Source organism: Balaenoptera borealis, assembly GCF_965194805.1.
Source record: "Balaenoptera borealis genome assembly, chromosome: 9".
Lineage (NCBI taxonomy): Eukaryota > Metazoa > Chordata > Mammalia > Artiodactyla > Balaenopteridae > Balaenoptera > Balaenoptera borealis.
The window spans coordinates 105,730,744-105,743,348 of record NC_138873.1 but is presented as its reverse complement, the minus strand read 5'-3'; the positions used below and the strand labels follow the sequence as shown (position 1 = coordinate 105,743,348).

Here is a 12,605-nt window from a genome sequence, read left to right as displayed (position 1 = left end):
AATTATGGCCAAATGTACTTTTTTCATATTTATGACAATCTATTAAACTCATTAGGGAAAATATTATTTTTAATTTTACTATATTTTCATAATTAGATAATAATCAAAAGTTCAGTGAATATTTGGAACCCATATGGTCTGTTGTCTTTATGTAGTCCTTTTTCAACCACAACTAAACTTTTATTTCTATTTTCTTTTCAATCAGTAGGAAAGCTTACAAATAAATTCTGAATTTCCACATAGTCTGGCTTTTAGCAACACTGGCCTGACATTCTAAAAGCGACTCTAAGCTAAATGGGAGAATTTGTTGCCTCTTACAAACTGGTCAAATGCTCTCCCGTGGCCCCATCACTCATTGCTAATTTACATACCTAAACTCTCTCAAACACGTCTTCACTTTTCCTGCAGCCTCGAAATCTGCTCTGTCCTATCTAGCATTTGTTGTAATCTGGGGCAGCAGAGAAAAAAGGAGACTACAAAATGGAGCAGTTATCTGGTACTGTTAAGTGTGACTGACAGCTTGGTCAGTGGAAACATGCCCCCAAGAAGCTGTGTAAACTCTGCCTCAGGCTCACATCCTCCATTAGAAACAGTTCATCCCACACGGTACTAATTCCACCACATGTCTGGGTCTCATAGGGGTGGACATAGGACCCAAGCAGTATCAGTGCAGAAGCCCTGAGGCTGTAGGCAAGTACTGTCAGATCCTTCTTAGAGTTCAGTCAGAGCCAGAGCCCACTTGGAGCTGGAAAAGCAAACAAGGGAGGGAAGAAAATTTAAAGATGTGCACAGGGGTGTCTGATGCGACGCTGCACACCAACCGGAGCTAAAGAATGAGAGCTGACAAGGTATGCAAATGCACAGTGCATTTGCATACTCCATCAGCTCTCATTCAGAGCAAATACTGAAAAGTAGGACATAAATAACTGCAGTCAGGAAGGGCTTTCTGATTCTTTTTTCTTTTTTTTTTTGTCTTTTGATATAATTTAAAACTTACAGATAAGTTGCATGAACACTACAAGGATTGCTTTTGGGCTCTTTAATGAGACTGACAAACTTACACATTCTATCAGATTTGCCAACATTTTCCATAGAAGGTATCATTTTACAATCCCACAAGCACTGTATGAGAGCTACAGTTATTCCATAGACTCCAAACGGTTTATTAGATATATGTATTTTATGCTTATATATGCATGCTTATACATATATTATATACATTTATAAATTCATATTTATACATTCACACAAATATATGTATAAATACATATGTATTATACACATGCCCAGTTTTCCTTTTCCTTCCTGTATGGATTCTACCTATAATTTAAAGATTTCAGAAAATTGAAGAAGCAGCAACTCCCTGTATTTTTTCTCTCAATTTCCAGACAATTGCCAAGACTTCTGAATTTTAATCATGAACTATTTTCTAAATCCATCCACTCTTTCTCACTTTATCTTGTTCATGCCATCGTTAAACTATCTCTTACTGAAGGGTAAGTGATTGTCTCAGTGGTGATAGATACTATATTTTATAAGTGTACCCAGGAATGTTTGGAGAGGTTTAAGTGCAGATTGGAGTAAGCTCCAACCTGTGGAAAGTTCACAGTCCTGGGTGGAGAGAAATCCTCCATCCCACAGTGAGGAGACAGAAAGGATGGACCAAGCCTATAAGTCCACATCCTCAGCTCTTTCCCCCAGATGTTTTATGGGAAATTCACTAAATAAAAGAAAAGAGCTCTGCTTTCCTGATATCCAGAGTGGAATTTTCAATGAAGACATAGACTCATAGCCAAAGGAGTCTTTTTTTTTTTTTCCCTAAAACTAGTATTCTCTTTGTATTCAGGCTGAAACTGTAAGGATGGGACAGAACCTTTGTAGCAGTGTTCCAGGGTGGTCTAGAAGTGTTTTTTGTTTTGTTTTGTTTTGTTTTGTTTTGAGTCACAGGCATGGGAGATATACTGAAGAGTTGTTAATAAACAGCAAAACATAAAATCAGTGTCATTGGCTTCATTACTCCTAGGAAAAAATATTTGACAATATATGGATGCGCTTGAACTTTCATTTTCTGCATGTGAATATTAAGTGAATTTGTGCTCTGAATCTTAAGTTCACAGAACATTGGTACATTTACCAGTTAGTCAGTGATTCATGGTACTAGTTTTGAAGAATTTTATTATTAAATAGATGTTATTTTTAAGCATAAAGGAAAACAGGTATTCCTTATATTTCTTGTGGTGGTTTTTACATCAATTTAAAAGAACATCTCAAACTTCTGAGACTTTTTTGTATTTACCACTTACTGCATAAGAAAACTGTTACATTAATTACCTTGAGTGTGTTAACTCATTTACATCATTTCTTTTTCAGAATTCTGAAATACTTTAAGCACTCACTGTTTCAGTAGACGTTGTTTTGTGAGGCGCAAGGTTGAACTTGTTCTTTGCTAATTATAATTTTGCAAGTACTTGACTAAAGATCTGGATGGTCAATGGTGATATGAAAGAGAATATTTCAGAATTAGTATTGAAATGAAAGTGAGTTGCTATAAAATCCACTCCATTAAACTTTGAAATATTTGAATATATTTGATAATACAGAAGTTATTGTATTTTACAGCAAAGTTGTGAAAATTTGTAGGAGAAATTGCCACATGTGTGGTTTCTCAAAGATGTCTGTTTTTAGAAATGTTTGCTGTTTTCTGAAAGTGCCTTCATGACTCTTTGTACCAGTGGACTCATTCCTGTGTGCTGAGCTGCTCACATTGGGCTGCTGTGTTACACACTAGCTAAGTGGGCAGTAACTGAGACTATCGTACAGTGATAAAACCACAATTTAAAAGGCAAAATATCAATCTAATATAATTCATAATAAGTTTGCAAAATCATATTTTTAAAGGAAAATTATTATTTTTTCACAACCAGAAGAATAACTTAATAATAATCAATCTAGCAGCACTGTGTGGGAAGTGGTGAAAGTCAGCTTGTCCATAACAGAAACTCTTATTTTTCCTTCACAAATGTACTTCTTTATATTTCCTTTCTGAGGCATCAATACCCACCTAGTCGCTAGCCTGGTTGGCCCTTGATTCTTCATTGCCTTTTCATCAACCTCATTTAACTATGTTTAAATACTAAAAACTCTACTTATTCCAAATATCTCCTCCTCTCTCTCTCTTTGTTTCTTCCAGGATCTTGCAACCTTTCTTTTCCACTATTTTAATAATCTCCTAATGTGTCCCTCTGCCCTGGTGTCTCAGCTGCAACAAGTCCATCTTTCACAGTGCCTCATAAGGTCATTTACAAAGTACAAATCCAGACATGTCTGGACAGACCATTGTCTTAAAAGAATCAATGGTTGGGCTTCCCTCGTGGTGCAGTGGTTGAGAATCTGCCTGCCAATGCAGGGGACACGGGTTCGAGCCCTGGTCTGGGAAGATCCCACATGCCGTGGAGCAACTGGGCCCGTGAGCCACAACTATTGAGCCTGCGCGTCTGGATCCTGTGCTCCACAATAAGAGAGGCCGTGATAGTGAGAGGCCCGCGCACCGCGATGAAGAGTGGCCCCCGCTTGCCGCAACTAGAGAAAGCGCTCGCACAGAAACGAAGACCCAACACAGCCATAAATAAAATTAAGAAAAAAAAAACAAACAAAGAATCAATGGTTATATATACACTCTGAAGTGAAATCCAAAATCCTCAGTACACCATATAAGAATTTTTATAATACTACCTTTAATTATTATGTAGCCTCTTCTCCTCTTCCACATTTACTGTATCATTGTTCTATATATTTTTTAAGTTAACCAAGATCTATACTGTCCAGTTGAAGTATATCCAGCTGAAATATCATTAATATCATTAATCTGGTAAAATTATGAAATGATTTTGATTATCATATTAATGATTGAAATATCATTAATCTGATAAAGAGAAATGTATTGTAACTGTAAGACATAGACTAACTTTTTTTTTTTTTTTTTTTATGTTGGCTATTTCTTTTTTTTTTTTTTTTTTTTTTTTCACACACACACACTGTATTTTATTTTTACAAGAGATAAATAGACTGACACCAAGCATTGTACATGGATGACCACAACAAAAGCAACACTGATTGCAATTACCAAACATGAAACACACTCATACTATGTCATAATATTGACATTCAGTCCAGTAATCCTCCACTGTAACAGCTCCTTTACTTTGCAGTGAAAATTGATTTGTATATTCTTTGCCTCTCAGTCCTTGTGGGATTTTTTTTTTTTTTTTTAATTCAGACAGAAAGTCACACAAATTATACTCATCCTCATCAGTTCACTCAGTCCCATGTAATTAATTTTTTTTTTCATCTTCATCTTTTGTTAGTACTTTTATGAGTTCATCAGTTTTTCATTAGAGTTCTGAAAATGCTTATTCATTCAGTTCAGCAGTACAGTCAGTTACCAGAAACCTGTACTTGTCAGAGTCTTTTCCATGAATTTCTTGAAGATGAAACCCTTTTATAGGAACATATTTGCAAAATCATCAGAGTACACCCAGAACTGTCTGTAAATGACAAAAGACTTAAAAATGACCACGGTTAAAGATTTGATGAAAGTTCATAATAATGCAGTTGACAAGAAAATTAGTTATTTCTGAGATATACATTTTAAAGTAATAACTAGGATTATTACTTATAACATTATACCAGAACATATAAGATTTTTAGAAATTTCATGCAATGTCTGAAACATTTATATTAACATATTTCCATACATATTTCCATACAAATACAAATATGATTTTTAGAAATTTCATGTAATGTCTGAAACATTTATATTAACATATTTCCATACAAATACAAATATAAGATTTTTAGAAATTTCATGTAATGTCTGAAACATTTATATTAACGTATTTCCATACAAATAACCCAATGAAAGTTTAGTATTAGTTGTTTTGTTTGTTTTTTTTATACTGCAGGTTCTTATTAGGCATCAATTTTATACACATCAGTGTATACATGTCAATCCCAATCGCCCAATTCAGCACACCACCATCCCCACCTCACCGCAGTTTTCCCCCCTTGGTGTCCATATGTCCATTCTCTACATCTGTGTCTCAACTTCTGCCCTGCAAACTGGCTCATCTGTACCATTTTTCTAGGTTCCACATACATGCATTAATATACGATATTTGTTTTTCTCTTTCTGACTTACTTCACTCTGTATGACAGTCTCTAGATCCATCCACGTCTCAACAAATGACTCAATTTCGTTCCTTTTTATGGCTGAGTAATATTCCATTGTATATATGTACCACAACTTCTTTATCCATTCGTCTGTTGATGGGCATTTAGGTTGTTTCCATGACCTGGCTATTGTAAATAGTGCTGCAATGAACATTCGGGTGCATGTGTCTTTTTGAATTACGGTTTTCTCTGGGTATATGCCCAGTAGTGGGATTGCTGGGTCATATGGTAATTCTATTTTTACTTTTTTAAGGAACCTCCATATTGTTCTCCATAGTGGCTGTATCAATTTACATTCCCACCAACAGTGCAAGAGGGTTCCCTTTTCTCCACACCCTCTCCAGCATTTGTTGTTTGTAGATTTTCTGATGATGCCCATTCTAACAGGAGTGAGGTGATACCTCATTGTAGTTTTGATTTGCATTTCCCTAATAATTAGTGATGTTGAGCATCTTTTCATGTGCTTCGTGGCCGTCTGTATGTCTTCTTTGGAGAAATGTCTATTTAGGTCTTCTGCCCATTTTTGGATTGGGGTGTTTGTTTCTTTGATATTGAGCTGAATGAGCTGTTTATATATTTTGGAGATTAATCCTTTGTCCGTTGATTCATTTGCAAATATTTTCTCCCATTCTGAGGGTTGTCTTTTCGTCTTGTTTATTGTTTCCTTTGCTGTGCAAAAGCTTTGAAGTTTCATTAGGTCCCACTTGTTTATTTTTGTTTTTATTTCCATTACTCTAGGAGGTGGATCAAAAAAGATCTTGCTGTGATTTATGTCAAAGAGTGTTCTTCCTATGTTTTCCTCTAAGAGTTTTATAGTGTCCAGTCTTATATTTAGGTCTCTAATCCATTTTGAGTTTATTTTTGTGTATGGTGTTAGGGAGTATTCTAATTTCATTCTTTTACACGTAGCTGTCCAGTTTTCCCAGCACCACTTATTGAAGAGACTGTCTTTTCTCCATTGTATATCTTTGCCTCCTTTGTCATAGATTAGTTGACCATAGATGTGTGGGTTAATCTCTGGGCTTTCTATCTTGTTCCATTGATCTATGTTTCTGTTTTTGTGCCAGTACCATATTGTCTTGATTACTGTAGCTTTGTAGTATAGTCTGAAGTCAGGGAGTCTGATTCCTCCAGCTCCATTTTTTTGCCTCAAGACAGCTTTGGCTATTCGGGGTCTTTTGTGTCTCCATACAAATTTTAAGATGATTTGTTCTAGCTCCGTAAAAAATGCCATTGGTAATTTGATAGGGATTGCATTGAATCTGTAGATTGCTTTGGGTAGTATACTCATTTTCACAATGTTGATTCTTCCAATCCAAGAACATGGTATATCTCTCCATCTGTTGGTATCATCTTTAATTTCTTTCATCAGTGTCTTATAGTTTTCTGCATACAGGTCTTTTGTCTCCCTAGGTAGGTTTATTCCTAGGTATTTTATTCTTTTTGTTGCAATGGTAAATGGGAGTGTTTCCTTAATTTCTCTTTCAGATTTTTCATCATTAGTGTATAGGAATGCAAGAGATTTCTGTGCATTAATTTTGTATCCTGCAACTTTACCATATTCATTAATTAGCTCTAGCAGTTTTCTGGTGGCAGTTTTAGGATTCTCTATGTATAGTATCATGTCATCCGCAAACAGTGACAGTTTTACTTCTTCCTTTCCAATTTGTATTCCTTTTATTTCTTTTTCTTCTCTGATTGCCGTGGCTAGGACTTCCAGAACTATGTTGAATAATAGTGGTGAGAGTGGACATCCTTGTCTCATTCCTGATCTTAGAGGAAATGCTTTCAGTTTTTCACCATTGAGAATGATGTTTGCTGTGGGTTTGTCATATATGGCCTTTATTATGTTGAGGTAGGTTCCCTCTATGCCCACTTTCTGGAGAGTTTTTATCAGAAATGGGTGTTGAATTTTGTCAAAAGCTTTTTCTGCATCTATTGAGATGATCATATGGTTTTTATTCTTCAATTTGTTAATATGGTGTATCACATTGATTGATTTGCGTATATTGAAGAATCCTTGCATCCCTGGGATAAATCCCACTTGATCGTGGTGTATGATCCTTTTAATGTGTTGTTGGATTCTGTTTGCTAGTATTTTGTTGAGGATTTTTGCATCTATATTCATCAGTGATATTGGTCTGTAATTTTCTTTTTTTGTAGTGTCTTTGTCTGGTTTTGGTATCAGGGTGATGGTGGCCTCATAGAATGAGTTTGGGAGTGTTCCTTCCTCTGCAATTTTTTGGAAGAGTTTGAGAAGGGTGGGTGTTAGCTCTTCTCTAAATGTTTGATAGAATTCACCTGTGAAGCCATCTGGTCCTGGACTTTTGTTTGTTGGAAGATTTTTAATCACAGTTTCAATTTCATTACTTGTGATTGGTCTGTTCATATTTTCTGTTTCTTCCTGGTTCAGTCTTGGAAGGTTATACCTTTCTAAGAATTTGTCCATTTCTTCCAGGTTGTCCATTTTATTGGCATAAAGTTGCTTGTAGTAGTCTCTTAGGATGCTTTGTATTTCTGCGGTGTCTGTTGTAACTTCTCCTTTTTCATTTCTAATTTTATTGATTTGAGTCCTCTCCCTCTTTTTCTTGATGAGTCTGGCTAATGGCTTATCAATTTTGTTTATCTTCTCAAAGAACCAACTTTTAGTTTTATTGATCTTTGCTATTGTTTTCTTTGTTTCTATTTCATTTATTTCTGCTCTGATCTTTATGATTTCTTTCCTTCTGCGAAGTTTGGGTTTTGTTTGTTCTTCTTTCTCTAGTTTCTTTAGGTGTAGGGTTAGATTGTTTACTTGAGATTTTTCTTGTTTCTTTAGGTAGGCTTGTATAGCTATAAACTTCCCTCTTAGAACCGCTTTTGCTGCATCCCATAGGTTTTGGGTCGTTGTGTTTTCATTGTCATTTGTCTCTAGGTATTTTTTTATTTCCTCTTTGATTTCTTCAGTGATCTCTTGGTTATTTAGTAACGTATTGTTTAGCCTCCATGTGTTTGTCTTTTTTACGTTTTTTTCCCTGTAATTCATTTCTAATCTCATAGCATTGTGGTCAGAAAAGATGCTTGATATGATTTCAATTTTCTTAAATTTACTGAGGCTTGATTTGTGACCCAAGATGTGATCTATCCTGGAGAATGTTCCGTGCGCACTTGAGAAGAACGTGTAATCTGCTGTTTTTGGATGGAATGTCCTATATATATCAATTAAATCTATCTGGTCTATTGTGTCATTTAAAGCTTCTGTTTCCTTATTTATTTTCATTTTGGATGATCTGTCCATTGGTGTAAGTGGAGTGTTAAAGTCCCCCACTATTATTGTGTTACTGTCGATTTCCTCTTTTAGAGCTGTTAGCAGTTGCCTTATGTATTGAGGTGCTCCTATGTTGGGTGCATATATATTTATAATTGTTATATCTTCTTCATGGATTGATCCCTGGATCATTATGTAGTGTCCTTCCTTGTCTCTTTTAACATTCTTTATTTTAAAGTCTATTTTATCTGATATGAGTATAGCTACTCCAGCTTTCTTTTGATTTCCATTTGCATGGAATATCTTTTTCCATCCCCTCACTTTCAGTCTGTATGTGTCCCTAGGTCTAAAGTGGGTCTCTTGTAGACAGCATATATATGGGTCTTGTTTTTGTATCCATTCAGCCAGTCTATGTCTTTTGGTTGGGGCATTTAATCCATTCACGTTTAAGGTAATTATCGATATGTATGTTCCTATGACCATTTTCTTAATTGTTTTGGGTTTGTTTTTGTAGGTCCTTTTCTTCTCTTGTGTTTCCCACTTAGAGAAGTTCCTTTAGCATTTGTTGTAGAGCTGGTTTGGTGGTGCTGAATTCTCTTAGTTTTTGCTTGTCTGTAAAGCTTTTGGTTTCTCCATCAAATCTAAATGAGATCCTTGCCGGGTAGAGTAATCTTGGTTGTAGGTTCTTCCCTTTCATCACTTTAAGTATATCATGCCACTCCCTTCTGGCTTGCGGAGTTTCTGCTGAGAAATCAGCTGTTAACCTTATGGGAGTTCCCTTGTATGTTATTTGTCGTTTTTCCCTTGCTGCTTTCAATAATTTTTCTTTGTCTTTAATTTTTGCCACTTTGATTACTATGTGTCTCGGCGTGTTTCTCCTTGGGTTTATTCTGTATGGGACTCTCTGCGCTTCCTGGACTTGGGTGGCTATTTCCTTTCCCATGTTAGGGAAGTTTTCGACTATAATCTCTTCAAATATTTTCTCTGGTCCTTTCTCTCTCTCTTCTCCTTCTGGGACCCCTATAATGCGAATGTTGTTGCGTTTAATGTTGTCCCAGAGGTCTCTTAGGCTGTCTTCATTTCTTTTCATTCTTTTTTCTTTAGTCTGTTCCGCAGCAGTGAATTCCACCATTCTGTCTTCCAGGTCACTTATCCGTTCTTCTGCCTCAGTTATTCTGCTATTGATTCCTTCTAGTGTAGTTTTCATTTCAGTTATTGTATTGGTCATCTCTGTTTGTTTGTTCTTTAATTCTTCTAGGTCTTTGTTAATCGTTTCTTGCATCTTCTCAATCTTTGCCTCCATTCTTATTCCGAGGTCCTGGATCATCTTCACTATCATTATTCTGAATTCTTTTTCTGGAAGGTTGCCTATCTCCACTTCATTTAGTTGTTTTTCTGGGGTTTTTTCTTGTTCCTTCATCTGGTACATAGCCCTCTGCCTTTTCATCTTCTCTATCTTTCTGTAACTGTGGTTTTTGGTCCACAGGCTGCAGGATTGTAGTTTTTCTTGCTTCTGCTGTCTGCCCTCTGGTGGTTGAGGCTATCTAAGAGGCTTGATGGGAGGCTCTGGTGGTGGGTAGAGCTGACTGTTGCTGTGGCGGTCAGAGCTCAGTAAAACCTTAATCCACTTGACTGTTGATGGGTGGGGCTGGGTTCCCTCCCCGTTGCTATGGCGGTCAGAGCTAAGTAAAACCTTAATCCACTTGACTGTTGATGGGTGGGGCTGGGTTCCCTCCCTGTTGGTTGTTTTGCCTGAGGCAATCCAACACTGGAGCCTACCCGTGCTCTTTGGTGGGGTTAATGGCAGTCTCTGGGAGGGCTCACGCCAAAGAGAACTTCCCAGAACCTCTGCTGCCAGTGTCCTTATCCCCACAGTGAAACAGAGCCACCACTCGCTTCTGCAGGAGACCCCCCAACACCAGCAGGTAGGTCTGGTTCAGTCTCCCCCAGGGTCACTGCTCCTTCCCCTGGGTCCCGATGCACACATTACTTTGTGTGTGCCCTCCAAGAGTGGGGTCTCTGTTTCCCCCAGTCCTGTCAAAGTCCTGCAATCAATTCCCACTAGGCTTCAAAGTCTGATTCTCTAGGAATTCCTCCTCCCGTAGCCGGACCCCCAGGTTGGGAAGCCTGACGTGGGGCTCAGAACCTTCACTCCAGTGGGTGGACTTCTGTGGTATAAGTGTTCGCCAGTCTGTGAGCCACCCACCCAGCAGTTATGGGATTTGATTTTACTCTGATTGCGCCCCTCCTACCGTCTCACTGTGGCTTCTCCTCTGTCCTTGGACGTGGGGTATCCTCCTTGGTGAAGTCCAGGGGCTTCCTGTCACTGATTGTCCAGCAGCCAGTTGTGATTCTGGTGCTCTCGCAAGAGGGAGTGAGAGCACGTCCTTCTACTCCGCCATCTTGGTTAATCTCCGACATAGACTAACTTTTGACAGCTTAAGAAAAAAGAATGTAAAATAACTCATTCATAATTTTTACATTGATTACATGTTTAAATTATAATATTCAGAAACATTGGCTTAAAATATATATTGTGAAAATATATTTCATCTGCTTATTTCACTTTAATTTTTATCTGAGTATTAGAAAATTTAAAGTTGATTTTGTGTCATATGTTATGTTTCTATTGGTCCATAAGACTCTAAATGCTTAAAGTTTTTAAACAGGTTCCACTATTCTATATGTACACGTATTGAAAAAACTGTTCCCATTCCTAGGAATGCTTTTACACTTAAATTTGCCTAGAACTCAAACATCTATTCTCAAGTAAAACTTTTCAAAATCCTATGCAACCAGACTTGGTTACTTCCCCTGTCACGCTGGTGGACGTTCTTCCAGATATTGTGGCAATCCCATCAGTATTTATTACCATCTATACTATGCTCTGCTGCTTAATGCCCATTCTCATCTCATATTTTCTGCTCTTGATTTTCATACCTGACATCTTTATTCTTCTATTCTAGACTAAAAATTAAATCATCCTTAGGAAAAAATTATTCATTTCTGAATTGAAGAAAACTCAAAAAATGATAAATGGGTTTGCTTAATAGACTACAGCTCAAAAATAAAATACATACAATATCCTGCAGAGTATGTATTTGTGTGTGTGTGTGTGTGTGTTTAGGTATACTTGTTGGGGGGTAGAAGTGTTTATGCTTTCACGTGAAGATGTGTAAGAACATTGCAGGAGGCGGAAGTAAGGCTATCAGAGGGATATTTTTTCAGAAGCGTCATGAGAATTTTCACAGCACCTAGGATGAATGTGATTGGAAATAATTGTAAAGAGGATTAGTTCCCTTATCATTATCCCAAACACAATTTAGAAAGAAACCACAGAACACAATTCATTTTCAAACATTTAAGAAATTCTCAAAAAGGAAGTTCATAAAGGGGTCAATATTTCCTGGAGTCTAAAGAGTCACACTAAGTAATACACTATTCAATAGTTTCTTCATATCTTGGCAATGTTTGATGGGTAAAATCCATTTAAAGGTGTATTTCTTGTATTTACAACAGTCAAGATGATATTTCGACTAGTCAATCATTAAGGAAATTTAGGACACACTTGTATCATTTATCTTACATTTTTTGAATGGTATTTTATTGAAACTACTCATTTGAAATCATTGTTTTCAGATCATAAATAAAACATTGCTAGCATAACCTGTCTCATAAATACCAATGTTCACTATTACTGCTTATTTTAAGGTACAATGCATTTAAATTAGTAACATGAAGGTGGAAACATATAATGGAAGATTAGAAATTTTGATTTAGTTTGACTTCAGTTCTTTGTATTTAAAAAAATTTTCACACCTTCTAAACGTTGCCATATAGTGCCATAAATTTATAAAAAAATGCATTTATCCCATTATGTGTCTAAATTTTCTGAATAAAATTCCTAAAAATGAGCCTAAACAAAAATGCGCTTTGTTTTTACTCAGGTTTATGTTTTCACAATGAATTTCTTTTACATATATTCATAAACAAAAAGCAGTTTGAGAATATTAAAATATTACACAATATAGTAGGTATTCAGTAAACTCTAAAGGAGATTTCAGTTTTTGAGTGACCATGAAAGTGACTGAACATGTTCTTCTCAAAACACTTTCTTCTAATTTTATTT

General features: G+C 36.4%; 2 long non-coding RNA genes across 2 annotated transcripts in view; one reads left to right on the top strand and one right to left on the bottom strand.

Annotated features, from left to right (window-relative positions):
* Nucleotides 1-12,605, top strand: part of LOC309634738 — a 567,974-nt gene that overhangs the window by 318,273 nt on the left and 237,096 nt on the right. The window lies entirely within an intron of this gene.
* Nucleotides 1,905-3,963, bottom strand: LOC309634744. The gene is made up of 2 exons (XR_014248397.1): nt 3,648-3,963; nt 1,905-3,340 (listed from the first exon to the last, which is right to left on the bottom strand). It is a non-coding gene; the product is annotated as an uncharacterized lncRNA (long non-coding RNA).